Below are 18,024 nucleotides of genomic sequence, written 5' to 3' on the forward strand. Positions count from 1 at the left end.
TCCTCTCACCTTAAAAATATGCGCTCAACTTTGAATTCCCCTAAGGAGTTATGAAGGACTGTAAAACTACAACTCATTTATGTTTCAAAGCCTTCAATATGTGACTTTTAAAAAAAATCAAACACATACATGCAATTAAGCTACTTAAATTCCATTGGTAAGGAATAAAAATATTTTCTACAATAGAAAAATAACTCCAGGAAAATCACTTACATTCATGGTCAAAATACTGTCAAGGGTTATCTGCTGCAAGATGATTATCTAAGCTCTTTACAGATGTAACAACTACTCAAGTTCAACTGAATCAACGTGGCACATCTACCAGCACCAATCTTCATGTGATCAAAATAGAACAACTATTTTTGCTGATTTGTTCAGCATGCTGTCAGTTTTAACTCGTAATGAAACACTACACTGCTACGCTGAGCTAATATTTACAGTGTCACTAGATTATTACACTGGTTTTAGATACAATAAACTCAGGTCCAAGTTTCTCTGAAAATAAATACAGCTAGCTATTAAATAGATTCCTTTACAAGTCTTTTGTTTCACTACTATGGCAACCAATCACCAGTGCTTAATTTCCCTTTATAAGTTTATTTGTCAATATAAATAATACAAACCTAAGTCAGGTCAATACAATTGCTGAGAAATTGAGAATCCCACAAACATTAACCATTACTGGTAATATGAGTTTACACTCTTTTTCAGTAGGACACCTTGTATGAAAACAATTCACATTGAGCATGTTTACATGTAGAATATTTGGAAATAGCATTTTTAGAAGGTGGAGGGTAAAATAAATAAGCAGAGGCAATATTTGAGAAGTTATATTTAAAAAATCCCAGTAGACATAGAGGTTAAATTTTTTTTCTGAACACAATCCCCCTTCACAAAATACACAATTCATCTGAAGAAACATGGAAACTAATCTCAAGTATCCACTTGATCTGTGCAAACTTAAGAAATAGGAACAGGAATAAGTCAGTCTCCTAAACCTATTCTGTCAGGCAATAAAGATAATTTACTAATGAGACATGGATGTGGATGTGACTGGCCAAGTCAGCATTACTGCACACCTTGAGGTGGCAGTGATGGTTATTAAATTGAAGTTAATCTACTGCATACACTTCAAAATGTCAATTTATATGTAAATGGACTACCACCTGATCTGGGTTGCACTTCAAAAAAAAGGAGAAATCGTGCTAGTATAAGTATGTTTATTATGAACTGATTGAAGTATAAGAATAAACATACTGTAGCCAAATTTGCAGATGATATAAAAATAAGCAAAGGCAAGTGTGAGGGCTACAAACAATTCACAGAGAGATATGGATTAATTAGGCAAAAAGTTAGTAAATGAAGTATAATGTGGAAAAATGTGAAAAAGTTCATTTTGGAAGGGAGGATAAAAGAGCAGAGTATTATTAAATGGAGAAAAACTGGAGAAAGCTGCAACACAACTTGGAGCTACTTGTCCAAGAAACACAAAGCTAGTAGAAAGGTGCAGCAGGTAATCAGGAAGGCTAATGGAATATTGGCCTTTATTTCAAGGCAGCTGGAGTAAAAGCATAGGGAAGTCTTACTGCAACTGTAAAAGATGCTAGCGAGACCATATACTGGAATACTATGGACAGTTTTGGTACCCTTAAGATATTATTTCATTGGAGGCACTTCTTTTAAAGTTTCACTAGGATGATCCCCAGTATGGAGGGATTGTCTAATGAGCAAAGTTTGAACAGTTTGGGATTCTACTCACTGGAATTCAGAAGAATGAGAGGTGATCTCATTGAAACATGTGGGATTCTTAAAGGGCTTGACAGGATAAATGCACAGAGGATGTTTCCCCTATGGGAGAGATTAAGACCAGAGGGCATAGTCGCAAAATGAAGGGGCATCTTTCTTTGGAATATGTTTTTGACCATCCTAAAGTGGCATGGTGGCTCAGTGGTTAGCACCGCTGTCTCGCAGCACCAGGTTCGATTCCCCACTTCGGCAACTGTGTGGAGTTTTCATGTAAAGAGTCCTTACGTGAAGTGGGATGTGAGAAGGTATAGTCAAAGGTAACCAGAATCAGCAAGTTTTCAACTACTCACACTTGCCCTTAGCACCCATCTTGCATCTTTATTTCTCCTCTACTAGCATTAGCACTATCCTTGCCTTTTGCTGTGGACACCCTCTCCACCTGTTCCGTTCATTCCTCCTCTCTCTTTGTCAACTGCTATACCATCATTTCCTAGACACCTCCAATTCTGAAGAGGAGTCTATCAGACTCAAAACACTAACTCTGTTTCTTTCTCCACACATTCAGCCAGGTCTGCTGAGTTCCTCAAGCACTTCTTGTTTTTATAACTGATGAGCAATGTCTACTTGGATAGAACTGAAGTGTAAACAGCAGAAACAACCCCGGCTTAAGTAAATACGCTGAAACCATTTAGAAGGCAAAGCAAAGACAAATTCAGATTAGAAGGCAAAGTGAACTTAATAATCTGCAAATAAAAAAAGACTCAAATGCACCAAATTCTTACCATTCATAGAAGCTAGACAATTTACAGCATTGCAGGAAGTCATCTGTCTTTTTAAATCCTTATTCATACATACATTCATTGAATTGCTACAGTGTAAAAGCAGGCCGTTCGGCCCATCAAACCCACACCGACCCTCCAAAGAGCATCCCACCCAGAGCCACCTTTATAGCCCATGGTTAAGCTTCTAACCTACACATCACCAGACATTACAGGAGAATTTAGCATGGCCAATCCACCTAATGTGCACATCTCTGGACTGCAGGAGAAAATTGGAGCATCCAGAGGAAATCCATGCAGACATATGAAGAACTTGCAAACTCCACACAGTCGCCGAAGGGTGGAATCAAACCTGGGTCCCTGGTGCTGCGAGACATCAGTGCTAACCACTAAGCCACCATGCCACTTAAGGATGGTCAAAAACATATTCCAAAGAAAGATGCTTTTGCCTACAAAGGAAATAAACCACAGATGCTGGAAATCTGAAGGATAAACTAAAAATATTCAGCAGGGGTCGGGCTGTATCTGTGCAGAGAGAAACAGAATTAACATTTCAGTTTGAACATCTTACATAAGAACAACAAGACCGTTGTACAATTTGTTACATCCAACAATTCCCAGCTCTGATGCAGGGTCACCAACCTGAAAGCTTAAATCTGGCCCTCTTTACACAGACAACTAGCTGTCTGACCAGCTGAGTATTCCAGCACTTTATTACTGTCAAATCAATAAAGGAATTTGTTGAGAGCAAATAAGGAAATCAGAATTATTCACCAACACATGATTTTTTTTCATAATCTTGTTTATCTATGTTAAAGGTAATTGTGCAATGCACAAACAATTTCTATTCCCTTATTTCAGTCCCTAGTGATATGATTTATTTGATTATAAACTATTTCACCTCAAGATGAATGTCAACATTCACATAAGACCAAGATTGTGAGGTCCAATATATCCAACAGTACTGTAACTCACTTTGTCCAAATCAATTTCCATCAATATAAAATAAAATTCTTAATTAGCACAATGAATTCTTCATAAATCCCACAAAGTTACACTCTAAAAGAAAGAACTATGGATGCTAGAAATCTGAAACATAAACAGAAATTGCTGGAGAAACTCAGCAGGTCTGGCAGCAGCTGTAGAGAGAGAAACAGCGAATGTTGAGTGCAGTGACCCTTTGTCATCAGAAAAGAAGTGGTGACGGCGTTGATGCAAAATGCTGCATTATGAAAGATGTTTAGGTGAAAAATACTTAAAAGAACCTTCGATCATAAAATCAGACATGTAAGAGGAGTAAGTCAATCAGCCCTTTCAGCTGGATCCACTATTCAATAGCTGACCTCTTACCTCAATTCTACCTTCCTTTTCACAACTGGATTAACTTTCAATCACCAGCAGCCTTCCAACGGAGAAGGTGGCAATCTAAGCCATGGAAGTCAACTCTTGCTAAACATCACCTGATATGGCCGAGAAGCCCTACTCTAGTGTTGCAGCTTCTGCCACATTTACTGCAGGTGAAAGGCGGAGGGGTACAGCATTTGTTTTTTCCAGAACCTCTTCTCAGTCCCATGAGGCTTTTGTCTCTGTACGCCTCACCCAACTCCCCACTGAACTCCAGTGGTTAAAGCCTTCACAGCAACTCTCCCCAATTATCAGTGTCAAAATATGACAACATCATATTGCAGCTTAGGTGACATGGTGGCTAATTCACCATACAGAACGTCTTTGGATATATGGCCGTCATCCATCTGATGAAAAGGCTGATCTAGCACAGGGCGGCACGGTGCCTCAGTGGTTAGTACTGCTGCTTACAACACTTAAGGTGCAGATCCAGATGCTTTTTATAGAGATTAGGGTATCTGCCTCGACCCCCCAACTGAGGCAGCGAATTCCAGACACCTGCCACCGCCACCCTCTGCGTAGAAAAAGCTTTTCCTTATGTTCCCCACTAATCTTCTGCCACTTAGCTTGAATCTATGACCCCTGCTGTTTGAGCTCTCTGTCAAGGGAAATAGAGTCAATAGGAGATGCCTATTTCCACCCCTCAATTTTGTATGCCTCAATCATGTCAGCCCTCAGTCTTCTCCGATCCTCTCCGATCTCTCCAGCCCTGGCAACGTTCTAATAAATATTCTAAGCACTATCAACAGAGCAATCACATCCTTCCTGTAATGTGTTGTGATCTCACCAGTGTCTTATATCCCTACTTTTGTGTTCTATATCTCTGCCAATGAAAGAGAGTATTCCACATGCCTTAATTATGCCCTTATCTACCTGTACTGCTACATTTAGGGACCCGTGCACTTGCACGCCGAGATCTCTCACTTCATCTACTCCTCTCAGTTTATTCCTATTTATTGTGTGTTCCCTTTTACTGTTTAACCTCCTTAAATGCATTACCTCACACATCAGAGTTGAACTCCATCTGCCACTTTGCTGACAATCCCACCAACCCAGCTATATCGCTTTGGAACCTACAGCTATCTCTACACTATCCACAGAATGGCCAATTTTTGCATCATCTGCATACTTCTCAATTGTGCCCCCTCCCCCATGTTAAAGTCCAATCTTTAATGTATAAAACAAACACCACGGCTGCGGATCACCACCGAAAATAGCTTGCCATTTGCAAGGGCAGCCATCAGCCATTACCCTTTGTTTCCTGTTACTATGCCAACACTGGATCCAATTCAACACATTACCTTGTATCCCATGGGCCTTTTTCTTTTTGGACCAGACTGCCATGTGGGACATTGCCAACTGCCTTACTAAAATCCATGTAGACAATATCAATTGCACTAGTCTCATCGATCCTCCTCGTCACTTCCTCAAAGAATTCAATCAAATTTGTAAGGCATGACCTTTCCTTAACAGGCTGACTATCCCTGACTAGTCCATGCCTTTCCAAGTGAAGATTATCCAATCTCAGTATTGATTCTACAATTTGCCCAAAGGAAGAGTAACTTGCCTAAAATTGTTTGGCATTTTCCTTGTACCCTTTTTAAACAATGGAACCTTATTTGCATTCCTCCAGTCCTCCAGCATTTTACTAATGTCTATTGAAGATTGGAAAATAATCCTCAGAGCATCTGATGGTTCCTGCCTGACCTCCATCAACATCCTACCCAGACGTGGCGACTTGTCCACTTTAAAGGATTCCAACTCCTCTAACACATCTCTCATTATGGTTATTTTGTCTAAGGTTTCACACTGTTCCTCTTCGATTTATAAATCTACATCATCTCTCTCCTTTGTAAGTACAGAGACAAGAAAAACATCATTTAAAATTCTTCCCATATCCTCAGCATCTTCACACAAGTTCCCTTCTTCATCTCTGATAAGTCCCACTTCTTCCTTCACTATCCTTTTGCCCTTTACATACCAGTCAAACGTCTTTGAATGTTCCTTTATCTTGCTTGCTAACATTTTTCATGCCCCCTCTTTGATTTCCTGACATTTTTAATTTCACTTGATCCCTGTACTTTCCATAATCATATAATATGTAGACTGAATACATACCACGTCATCGCTCGATCTTTAGATCGAATATAATAGAGTCTCCTGTTGCTTTTGATATTCATTAGGCCAAATCTCAATTTGCATAACTGATTGCAAATACTCTACATGAAGTCAGCATTGGGAGCCATATGGAAGCATAGGCCTTGTGTCACACACACTTGTCTTGAACACACCCTGATCTATTTTCAAATGGCAAAATCTTTGATGGCAGAGACTTCTCCATTTGGATCTGAATCTTAGAGTAAAATATCACCCATTCTACCTGCCACGCAAGTTCACCTCCACCATCCGTTCAGCAGTCTACATACCACCTCGGGCGGAGGTGAAGAATGCTCTGGATGAAATTTATACTGCTACAAAATGCTCTGGAGATGAAATTCCCCAATGCCTTATTCATCGTGGCCGATGACTTCAATCAGGCCAACTTCAAGAAGGTGCTACCAAAATACCACCAACACGTCTCCTGCCCCACCGGAGGACCGAATACCCTTGACCACTGCTACACAACCCAAGATGCCTACTACTCCATACCCCGTCCACACTTTGGAAAATCAGATCATAATGGTATTCCTCTTCCCAGCTTACTAGTTGAAACGAGAGGACCCATTGCAGAAAGTCAGATGACCCAGACCTTTACAGGAAATCCAGATATGACCTCTGCAAGGCATTAGAGATGCCAAGAGACAGTACCAGACCAGGTTAGAGGCCCAATTAACCACATAGACACCCTCTGCCTGTGGCAAGGCTTACAACACAATACAAAATGAAATAGAACAAAATAGCAGACGATAACACATCCCTCCCTGATGTGGACAATAATTTTTATGCTCGATTCAAGCAGAGCACAATTGGCACAGTGTCACCTGCCTCGACAGCCCTGGATGTACCTGTTCCCTCAGTCACCGCAGCAGATGTCAGATCGGCCTTCTTGAGAGTAAACCCGAGGAAAGCGACCTGCTCAGACAGAGTGCCCAGCTGTATACTCAGATCCTGTGTGGACTAACTGGTGGGAGTATTCACTGAGATCTTTAACGTCCTCTTACTACAATCTGAAGTCCCCAACTGCTTCAAGAAGACCACCATCATAGCAGTGCCAAAGAAAACACATACAATGTGCCTCAATACCTACTGCCCAGTGACTCTGACCTCCATAATCATGGCGTGCTTTGAGAGGTTAATCATGGTCCACATCAACTCCAGCCTTCCAGTCTGCCTAGATCCTTTGCAATTTGCCTACCGGCAGAACAGGTCCACAGTGGAAGTCATCTCCCTAGCCCTACCCTCATCTCTGGAACATATGTACAATAAAGGATACTTATGTCAAGCTCCTACTTATCGAACACCGCTCTGCCTTCAGTACTATAATCCCAACCAAACTAATCTCAAAACTCTGAGACCTACGTCTCTGCTCTGCCCTCTGCAACTGGATCCTCAGCTTCCTGACCCACAGACTGCAATCAGTGAAGATAGACAACAGCACCTCCTCCACAATAATCCTCAACACCAGCACCCTGCAAGGATGCATACTTAGCTCCCTACTGTACTCCCTGTACACTCACAACTGTGTGGCCAAACTCTGTATCAAAGCCATCTACAAGTTCCCTAACGATGCTAATGTTGTGGGCCAGATATCAAACAATGATGAATCAGAAAACAGGAAGGAGATAGAGTGTTTGGTGACGTGGTGCAATGATAACAATCTCTCTCTCAACGTCAGCAAAACGAAAGAACTGATCATTGACTTCAGGAAGAAAGGAAGAGCACATACCCCTATCTACATCAATGAAGCAGAGGTGGAGAGGATCGAAAGCCTCAAGTTCCTTGCATTGATGATAACCAATCTCTCCTGCACCTCCCACGAAGACGTGATGGTCAAGAAGGTGCAACAATGACTCTTCTTCCTCAGGAGGTTAAGGAAATTTGGCATGTTCCTAAGGACCCTCACCAACTTTTACAGATGCACAATAGAAAGCATTCTGTCTGGGTGCATAATGGCTTGGTATAGCTCTGCCCAGGACCGTACGAAACTACAAAGAGTTGTGGACACAGCCCAGACCATCACGAAAGCCAACCTCCATCTACACTTGGCATTGCTGTGGAAAGGCAGCCAACATCAAAGACCCCTCCCACCCTGGTAATATTCTCTTCCAACCTCTTCCATCAGGCAGAAGATACAAAAGCTTGAACACATGCACCAAGAGATTCAAGAACAGCTTCTTCCCTATTATTAGACTGCTGAATAGACCTCTCTAATTTCAATCTAATGTTGATCTTGCTGTTGTGCACCTTCTGTGCAGCCGTAACCTTGAATGCCTCACTCACTGAGCACCCTTTGATCTGTATGCCCTTGTATGTTATGATCTGCCTGTACTGCACGCAAAACAAAGCTTTTCACTGTAATTAGATACGTGACAACAATAAATCAAATCAAGATTGTTTGCTTTCATGTATTTTGATCAAGCTTGCATATGTAAGGTTGACTTTCAGAATATTTCAATACCCAGGTTTGGACCCCTTGTGGTATGGGTTCTCATGCTTAGTTGGCTATAGATTACTACTTTTAACATATGGGAATCCTCCATGTGAACCACATGACTGACCCAGTGAAGCCCAGCTCTGGTGAGCATGCTCATGATGCCAGGTATGCAGTACTTTGCAAGAACTTTGGTCATGGGATTTTGACCTGCCACCTGATGATGCAAATAGATCTTACACCACAAAGATAGAATGCTTTTAGTTTCTAGTTATAACGTTGACAGGAACAAAAACAGAAGTTGCTGGAAAAGCTCAGCAGGTCTGGCAGCATCTGTGAAGAAAAGAAATCAGAGTTAACGTTTCGGGTCTGGTGACCCTTCCTCAGACCTGATGGTAGCTGGGAAAATGTTGGTTTGTTTGCAGAAAATAAGGAGGGGAATGGGGTAGGGAGTAGATGATGGGATCGAGCCTGAAGAGAGAGAAGAGCAGTTGGACAAAGGAGTTGATGACGATCTGGCCAGGAGGGTGAATAGCTGTTAATGGGGACTGTGAGTGATGAGCAATAGATAGCGTGTACTGGCAGGCTGTGTGATAACAAGACCTGGTGTTTGGGGTAGCAGACTAGGGCATGGGAGAGTTTAGGCCCTAAAATTATTGAACTCGATATTCAGTCCGAAGGGCTGCAGGGCCCCCAAGCGGAAAATGAAGTGTTGTTCTTCCAGCTTGCGTTGAGCTTCGTTGGAACATTGCAACAAGCAACTGGAAAGTTAAGATCCTCCCCACACCTGCCTCCTCTACAGGCGCTGATATTGACAGAGATGTTGGCCAAGGAAGAGGGTGGTTTGTAAAATTGGCAGGTAACAGGTGGTTCAGGGTCTTTTTTGTGAGCAGAATGTAGACCTCCTGCAAAGCAGTAACCCAGTCTACCCTTCATTTCCCCAGTGTAGAGGAAACTATATTGTGAGCAGCAAATGCAGTAGATTAGATTCTGGGAAGTGCAGGTGAAATGCTGCTTCACCTGGAAGGTATGTTCGGGCCCTTGGATACTGGGGAGGGAGGAGGTAAATGGGCAGGAGTTGCACCTTCGCTGGTTGCAGGGGAAGGTGCCGTTGGCTGTGAAGGTGTATTGGGGCTGAAGGAAGAGTGGACCAGGGTGTCTCAGACAGAATGGTCCCTGCAGAAGGGAACAAAGGAGGGGAGGGGAATGTGTGTCTGGTGATGGCATCTCACTGGAGGTGGCAGAAATGGTGTCTGATGATCTTCTGGATGTGGATGCTGGTGGGATGATAGGTTGCATATAAACCGATGTTTTCTCGGCTACCATCAGTTCTGAGGAAGGGTCATTGGACCTGGAAAGTTAACTCTGATTTTTTTTTCTTCACAGATGCTGCCAGACCCGCTGAACTTTGCCAGAAACTTCTGTTTTTGTTCCTGATTTACAGCATCCTCAGTTCTTTCAGTTTTTATAATGTTGACAGCTTGTCCAAGTCTTGCACTGTGAAGAAGTGATGTAAAACCCACAGCAATGTGATTGACTCTTACTGCTTTCTGGACAATTGGTGATGGGCAATAAATCATGGTCTAGCCAGTGACACCTTCATCCCATAAACAAATATAACAATGAAATATCCCATGAACATCCCTCTTCTTGTTGCCAACGACCCCTACCGGTAATTACAGGCTTTTCCTGCCCACGCCTGCCTCCTCCACAGGCGCTGATATTGACAAGACACTGATAAGACGTTGAAAGCAAGTTATTTTTGTTTTGTTAATAAAGCAAGACAAAGACAAATATCATCTTAGGGAATGGAAATACAGACACAGGGAATTAAAGACAAAGAAAATTATATTGTGTATCTCCTGTCACAACCTTAAGACATTTCAAAGCACTTTACAGCTAATTGAACATTTTGTAGTCACTAGTGCAATGTAAGAACATGGGCAGCTGATTTACGTATAGCAAAGTCACCCAAACAGCAATGCAAAGATGTCAATTAACAGACAACTGTCGGCTAGGAAGCCATGGAGAACTCCCCTGATCTTCTTGAAATGGTGCCATGCAATATTTTACATCCACCTGGGAATGCAGCTAGAGTGTCAATTTAATGTCTTACCCAAATGACTGCATGGCCCTGTGAGTGCAGCTCTTCCCCAGTACCGCGCAGGGAATTTCAGTCTAGATTTTGTGCTCAAGTCAGAATGGCACAGGAGGAGACCATTCAGCCTATTGAATCCATGCTGATTCTCCGCAGAACAAATCCAGTCATTTTCTTGTTGGACAAGTTTATTTTGGTCAAATACCCATTAAATTTCTTTCTGAAATTATTCTCCAATTCCACCACACTGAGGGGTAGCATGTCCCAGGTCATTACCACTCTTTCAATACTTCTTCTGGGCTAAACCTTTTACATCATAATAAACTCTCACTTACTCCAAGGAGAACAATCCCAAATTCACCAACCTAACCTTCCAGTTAAAATCCCTCAGCCGTGGAAACATTCTGGTAAATCACATCAGTACCCTCTCCAGGGGCCTCATCCTTCCTGAAGTGGGATGACCAGAACAGGAAACACAACTCAGGCTAATAACAGCAGCTTATACTTTTTATAGCATTGTTAGCTTAATGAAATGCCCAACCAGATTTCACAAGAACATTATAAAATCAAGTATGACATTGAGGCAGATGACCGATACCTTGTGAAAGTGTTTCAGAGATATTACGAGAATGCCCTCGACCGTGTCTCCCGCATTTCCCGCAATTCATCCCTCACACCCCCTCCCCGCAATAACAACCAAAACAGAATCCCCCTCGTCCTCACGTACCACCTCACCAACCTCCGGATCCAACGCCTCATCCTCCGACACTTCCGCCATCTGCAATCCGACCCCACCACCAAAGACATCTTTCCCTCCCCACCCCGCTCTGCTTTCCGGAGGGACCACTCTCTCCGGGACTCCCTTGTCCGCTCCACACTCCCCTCCAGCCCCACCGCACCCGGCACTTTTCCCTGCAACCGCAGGAAGTGCTACACCTGGGCCCACACCTCCTCCCTCACCCCCATCCCAGGCCCCAAAAAGACTTTCCACATCAAGCAGATGTTCACCTGCACATCTGCTAATGTGGTATACTGCATCCGCTGTTCCCATTGTGGCCTCCTCTACATCGGGGAAACCAAGCGGAGGCTTGGGGACCGCTTTGCCGAACACCTACGCTCGGTTCGCAACAAACAACTGCACCTCCCAGTCGCAAACCATTTCAACTCCCCCTCCCATTCCTCAGATGACATGTTCATCCTGGGCCTCCTGCAGTGCCACAACGATGCCACCCGAAGGTTGCAGGAACAGCACCTCATATTCCGCCCAATGGTATCAATGTGGATTTCACAAGCTTCAAAATCTCCCCTCCCAATACCGCATCCCAAAACCAGCCCAGCTTGTCCCCGCCTCCCTAACCTGCCCTTCCTCCCACCTATCCCCTCCCCCATCTCCTACCTACTAACCTCATCCTGCCCCCTTGACCTGTCCGTCCTCCCTGGACTGACCTATCCCCTCCCTAACTCCCCACCTACACTCACCTTTACTGGCTCCATCCCCGCCTCTTTGACCTGTCTCCTCTCCACCTATCTTCTCCTCTATCCATCTTCTATCCGCCTCCCCCTCTCTCCCTATTAATTTCAGAATCCCCTTCCCCTCCCCCATTTCTGAAGAAGGGTCTAGGCCCGAAACGTCAGCTTTCCCGCTCCTCTGATGCTGCTTGGCCTGCTGTGTTCATCCAGCTCTACACCTTGTTACATTGTGAAAGTGGTTGGTTTTACGAAGTGTTTTAAAGAAGAAAAATGAGGTAAACACGCAGAGAGGTGTAGGGAGCAAATTCCAGAGGTTAAGTCATTGAAAACTGAAGGCGTGACCACCAATGGTGCAGCAACTGAAACTGGGAATTCTCAAGAAGCAGAATTAGAGAAATGCAGAGATCTCATTGGATTGAAGAGGAGGAGCTTTATACAGGTGCAGCATAACTTCTCTGTATTTATATCTCAAACTACCAAGCCTCAGATCCCATACAAAAACCTAAAGAACTGTGGATGCAGTAAATCTGGAACAAAAACAGAAGTTGCTGGAAAAGCTCAGGTCTGGCAGCATCTGTGAAGAAAACAAATCAGAGGTAACGTTTCTGGTCCGGTGACCCTTCCTCAGAACAATGTTCCTGTTCCACAATGGCAGCTGGTGAAACATTTTACAAACCTTTTTAAAACTGGGGACTAAAATGAGAAAGAACAGTTTTGAATGCAAGAAACCTTTGATTCAGTAAGAACAACCCAACAGATCTTGTAAACAAAGAGTTCAGAACAGTATCTCCAGTTTTTCTTCTGCCTATGTGATTATTTTTCTCCATATAGGTTTGTCTGTCTGTGTTTGTAAAGGGAAGTTTATAAGGGGTTTAGAGTTTAATTGTCTACCCACAGCTGGAATCTAATGATCTCTAATAAGTTGTAATTCTTGTTAGGTACAGAAACCTGGTCCATGCCTTCTATGAAACTGGTTCTGTAAATCGGGTAGTTATGCGTATTTCTTTTTCCAGGAATATTGGGGTTTGATTTCTAGCATGCTACACCAGTGAGTTGTGACACACTGCAGCTGATATCCTAACTCATCCATCAATCCATAAATGAAGACCTACACAGGCTTCCCTTCTGAAAATGTCTAAATTTTAAAAGTCTCAACAACAAACCAGATCGGTGAGCCAACCAACCTCAACACCCACTACCCAAGCTACAGATCTACTCCAAAACCTTAAAAAGTCTCATTATTTTCCAAATCCCTCCAGGGTCTCACTTCTTCTCTATTTTTGCAAGTTCCTCCAGGACGACAGCTCTTCAAGATCTCTGTACTTACAATTTCTACCACTCCACTGTTACTGACCATGTCTTCAGCTGCTTGGGCATAAAACTCTGGAATCCCCTCCACTAATCTCTGTGGCTCTCTCTTTACTCCCTGCTCACCAAGAAGCTTCTGAAAACTGACCACTTTCATCAAGTTTTTGGTTGCCTGTCCTAACGTCTCCTTATGCAACTAGTTGAAAAATTTTGTTTGAAAACCTAAAACATTCCAAAGGAGTTAAGACTACCATATAAATACAAGCTGCAGTTGCTGAATTGCTTAAACCATGCCATTAGTTTCTAGGACTTGTGCGCTGCTCCACCAGAAATCCTGTCATAAACAGTGAGAAGTTAATTATCATCACGCTGCCTCAGTAAAATCAAATCTCTCAAATTCCCTGAAGTAACGCCATTTTTGCATGCCATTTAGATATCAAGGTAATGGTACTAGCGAGCACTTAGCCAACTTTGGTTTTCTTTTTAAAAAATATTTCCAATGGCTGAATAAATTATTTACAAATCAGCTTTAGCAGAAGAACTTGGGCTGCAAGTGCTACATTTGCAAGGAAAGAAAAGCGCGTGCTCAGAGGAGCAATTAAGAACATTAATGTCTGCTTTATCTAATATTATGAGTGAACAGAACTACTTTAATTACTCTAGCTGTTGCACAAGGGAATATTTGAACAGCCATTTTAATCAGGTTATGGATTTAAAATCAAAGATATTCTATTTGTAGTTGAAGTACCCCACTGGCAGGGCCTACACACCCTCAATCCAATTTTTAAGTTACTTATATAACAAAGACAACATGAAAACAAACATAAATGGAAACTGGAAAGCTAAGATCAAATTGAATTGAATGAGGAGTCTCACCGGATTTCTCAGAACTACAGTCCAAGCAATTAATGACAGCACAATATCTAGAACTAACTGTTAATATTAAATTACATCCGGGCCTATTTTTTAAAAATTCAATTTGTCAACTGTTGTGTAATTTTAAGTAAAGAATTTACTCCACACATTAGCCAAACCTACTGACTTGCCTTCCCTCATCTTGCTGTAAAGTGATCTACTTCTTGCAAATATTATTGGAATGACTTCCAATATTAGGAAGACTGAAGCCAGTGTCTCTGGTTCCCTGCATCATTTCCCAGCCAACTGCCTGAAGTTAAGGCAGACCAATTGCGACTTTATTGTTGGGTTTAACTCCAAGATGAGCTTCTGACTTCATATACATTCCACCACTAAAGGTGCATACACCTACCTCTGTATCATTACCCAACATGCACCCTAACTCAGATCATGACACTGCCCTTTGCTATCAGTGTCTCCTCCTCCTAACCTACAATTTTGGGATATCATCACATCTCCAAATCTGGCCTATTGTGCTTTCATAATTTGAGTCTTTCACCACTGGTGATCATCCTCAGTAGCTGAGGCCCAAAGATCAAGTCATTATAACTTAATGAGACCTTCATTTTTGCTGATATTGCTGAGGTATTCATGATGTTGGGAAACCCAGAAAGTTTAAAAAAAAGACAAAACGGTAGCATTCATAACATTTGTTGCTCCTACAGCTTGTGCATTAGGGAAGGAGTGATTCCTCTCATTCTAACAAACATACACGTCATTCCTCCAACCAAGCAATGTCATCTTCCATGACACCAATCCTCACCCATGATCATCTCTGGCTACCATATCATCACCTAATCCTCCAAAAGGCAGACGGCACCAATGAATCCATTCCCCTGAATCTGTGACTCATTGCCATCCCCTCCCACCTGCTCCTAGCCTTTGCTCTTTTCCAAAGTCTTCTTCACCTGATAAACTGATTAGGTTGGCTTTCATTTGAGGAATCTGGGTAAAGAAAACTCCATGCTGTTTATGGAAATCCCCACTTTCATGCATCCAGAGCATAACTCTTCCCCATCTAGTAAATATTGTAGCTACAGAATCAATACTAGAGGGAACACAGTTTACGCATCTGACATTCACATCGACCAGATGACAACAATAGCTATCAATGGTGTTTCTCAAACTGTGGGAGAATTGAGATTCAAAGATCTCTTCAGATCATATACACGTTCCTATACTTCCAAAATATTACAAGTAATTCACAATAGAATATAGAAGTCAGCTGTTTGTAAAATAAAATGAAAGTCTTGATCATTTGCATTTCACTAACATCAAATATGATTACAAAACAATTTAAAATGGCTTTTACCTTGAACCCCTTCGATGTTAAGAATAAAACAAACAGGAACAGAAGCAGGCCATTCAGCCCTTCAAGCCCCACTTCATGCTATTCAGTGAGATCATAGCTAATGTTCTCCTTGAATACCCATCTTCCTGCACTACTCCCATATCACTTGATTTTTAGAAATATTGCATCTCACAAATGACCGTGCATTGCCTTCTGTGAGAGCGCGAGAGAGCGGACCCCAAAGATACACCGCTTTGAGTGAAGAAATTCCACCCTATCCCAGTCCTCAATGGCTTAAACATAACAGAATAAACATCTAACAAACTGCTTAAAAATTTTCTTTTTTGCATTCTGTAACACACATCACAGATATCTGCATACTCACTGTTAGGATTTCATCCATAGATCTTGAATGCACAGATTCTTCTATAAGCCTTCACAGGATGTATCCCGGTAAGTAATTAAAATATTAAAATCCCCAAGCCTACGACAACACCCCTGCTGTAAACACTGTCTCCAATAACAGCCAATAATGTGCTATACCATTCAGGAATTTATTGAAGCTTAATGGAAAAGAAGAAGTGTTGACACATTAGCTGGATCTCATTTTGAATCACTAACACACCAAATAATCCTTCTTAGCGTATTTAAAATGTTTCCGAGCCAACTTTCATCCTACCTCTTCCAGGCAAACACCAAACAGCTGAGCTTCAGTAACACTCCAACACAATGCTATTTATCCCCACATCATGTTTTTACACAATAAGTGCCGGAGGGCAGAGCTGGGAAATCCAAGCAGGTGTATTCAAGAACAACCCACTCCAGCTAGTTGATAGGCTACGGTGTCAAAACACTGTGCAATTAGCTATGAAGCAATTTTTATTTTAAAAACACTGAGCCAAACGGATCTGTGATTGTGCAAGGAACAGCTTTGCAAAAAAAAAAATTACCAAATCAGCATCCTGTTTTTCAAAAAGACATTCTGATAAGAATATGTCACTTGACAACCAAAGCTGTTTACCTGTAATCCTTGCACACAAGATATAACTAGCAGGTGACTTTTTGCAATGGTGAGAAGGTTTTAATGTGTCACAACATTGGCAGCATAACAAAGCAAACCTAAAAATATTTCCATGAATATAAAATTACAGAACAGGAACGAAGATTTTACCAAATATCTTATTTCAGATCAAATCCATGCTAAAATTCTCTGAAGAAGGGCAAAAGCTAGATTTGCCTCAACAATTTAAAAAGCAATTTAAAACCCTTTACTTATAGAAGCACATTTACAAAACTCAAGGTTCAAAATAGGTTGAAACTTGCAAATAAACTTTTATTCAATTAGACACTTTTTACAATAATGATTGCACTTTCACCATTTCTGTCTGATTTTTTGTGAGGAATTGTTTTCTAATTATTCTTTGCTCCTCTCAACCACTTGTCTTTTATTACCTTTCGAGAAAGAAATTCAGATAACTTAACCCTCAAGTGCTTTTAATTCTGGTATGTTTCACATAATCTCCTGATCCTAACGTTACTAATACACCAAGTGATCGAGGAGAAAGCCAACAATAGCTCAAAGTGATTGCACATTATCAAGTGTTTCAGCCAAGTGGTGATCATTTAGTCGACCCTGCTCAGTTTCCTTATTCTTTCTCAAATATCAATCAGCTCTCCAGTGCTATTTCTGTATTATTTATGTTCAAATAGTCTATTTCATTAAAATAGCATCTTTCGACAAGATCCTTTGTTACCAATTTACTAGTGCACAGCTGAACACTTCCATTATATTCTCTAAATTTCACTGCAATAGTAAATAGATTCCTGGTTTTCAAGTTCCTTCTTCACTACATTGAACTTGCAGCATAGAAAAAGGCCTTTCTGACTATCTGGTCTGTCAGCATTTGAGCTCCAAATGAGTCTCCTCCCACCTGACTTCATCTGTCACCATCAACATATTAACCTAAACTTGCTTTTAGTGACCCATTTAGTACATCTATGTTTCACCTCAATATAGGTAGCAAGTTCCACAGTCTTTCTTTAATTCATTCATGGGATGTGGGCAGTCTGGCTGGCCAGCATTTATTGCCATTCCTAGTTGCCTTTAAAGGTGGTGGTGAGCTTCATTCTTGGACTGCTGCAGAGAAATCCACAATGATTTGTGAGAGGAAATTCTAGGATTTTGACCCAGCAACACTGAAGCAATGGCAATATATTTCCAATACAGGATGGTGAGTGGCTTGGAGGGGAACTTGCAGTTGGTAGTATTCCCATGTATCTCCTACCTATATCCTTCCAGATGCAAGTGGTCTTGGGTTTGGAAGGTGCTACCCTAGGTGAATTTCTGCAGTGCATCTTGTAGATCGTACATACTGCTGTTGCTGAGCATTGGTGGTAAAGTGACTGAATATTTGTGGATGTG

At 41.8% G+C, this 18,024-nt stretch overlaps 1 protein-coding gene across 3 annotated transcripts in view; it reads right to left on the reverse strand.

The window, feature by feature from the left end:
• The window catches only part of LOC109920582 (oxysterol-binding protein-related protein 1-like), a 198,949-nt gene that overhangs the window by 105,251 nt on the left and 75,674 nt on the right, over positions 1-18,024 (reverse strand). The window contains exon 1 of one of the 3 annotated variants that reach the window (XM_048595575.1): positions 16,282-16,396. The exons of the other annotated variants lie outside the window; for them this stretch is intronic. The gene's annotated coding sequence lies outside the window, so the exon portion shown is untranslated. Of the gene's footprint in view, positions 1-16,281; positions 16,397-18,024 lie in introns of those variants that run through there. 3 annotated transcript variants of the gene reach the window in all.

The sequence above is a fragment of the Rhincodon typus genome, chromosome 4 (assembly GCF_021869965.1).
Source record: "Rhincodon typus isolate 14 chromosome 4, sRhiTyp1.1, whole genome shotgun sequence".
Taxonomy (NCBI): domain Eukaryota; kingdom Metazoa; phylum Chordata; class Chondrichthyes; order Orectolobiformes; family Rhincodontidae; genus Rhincodon; species Rhincodon typus.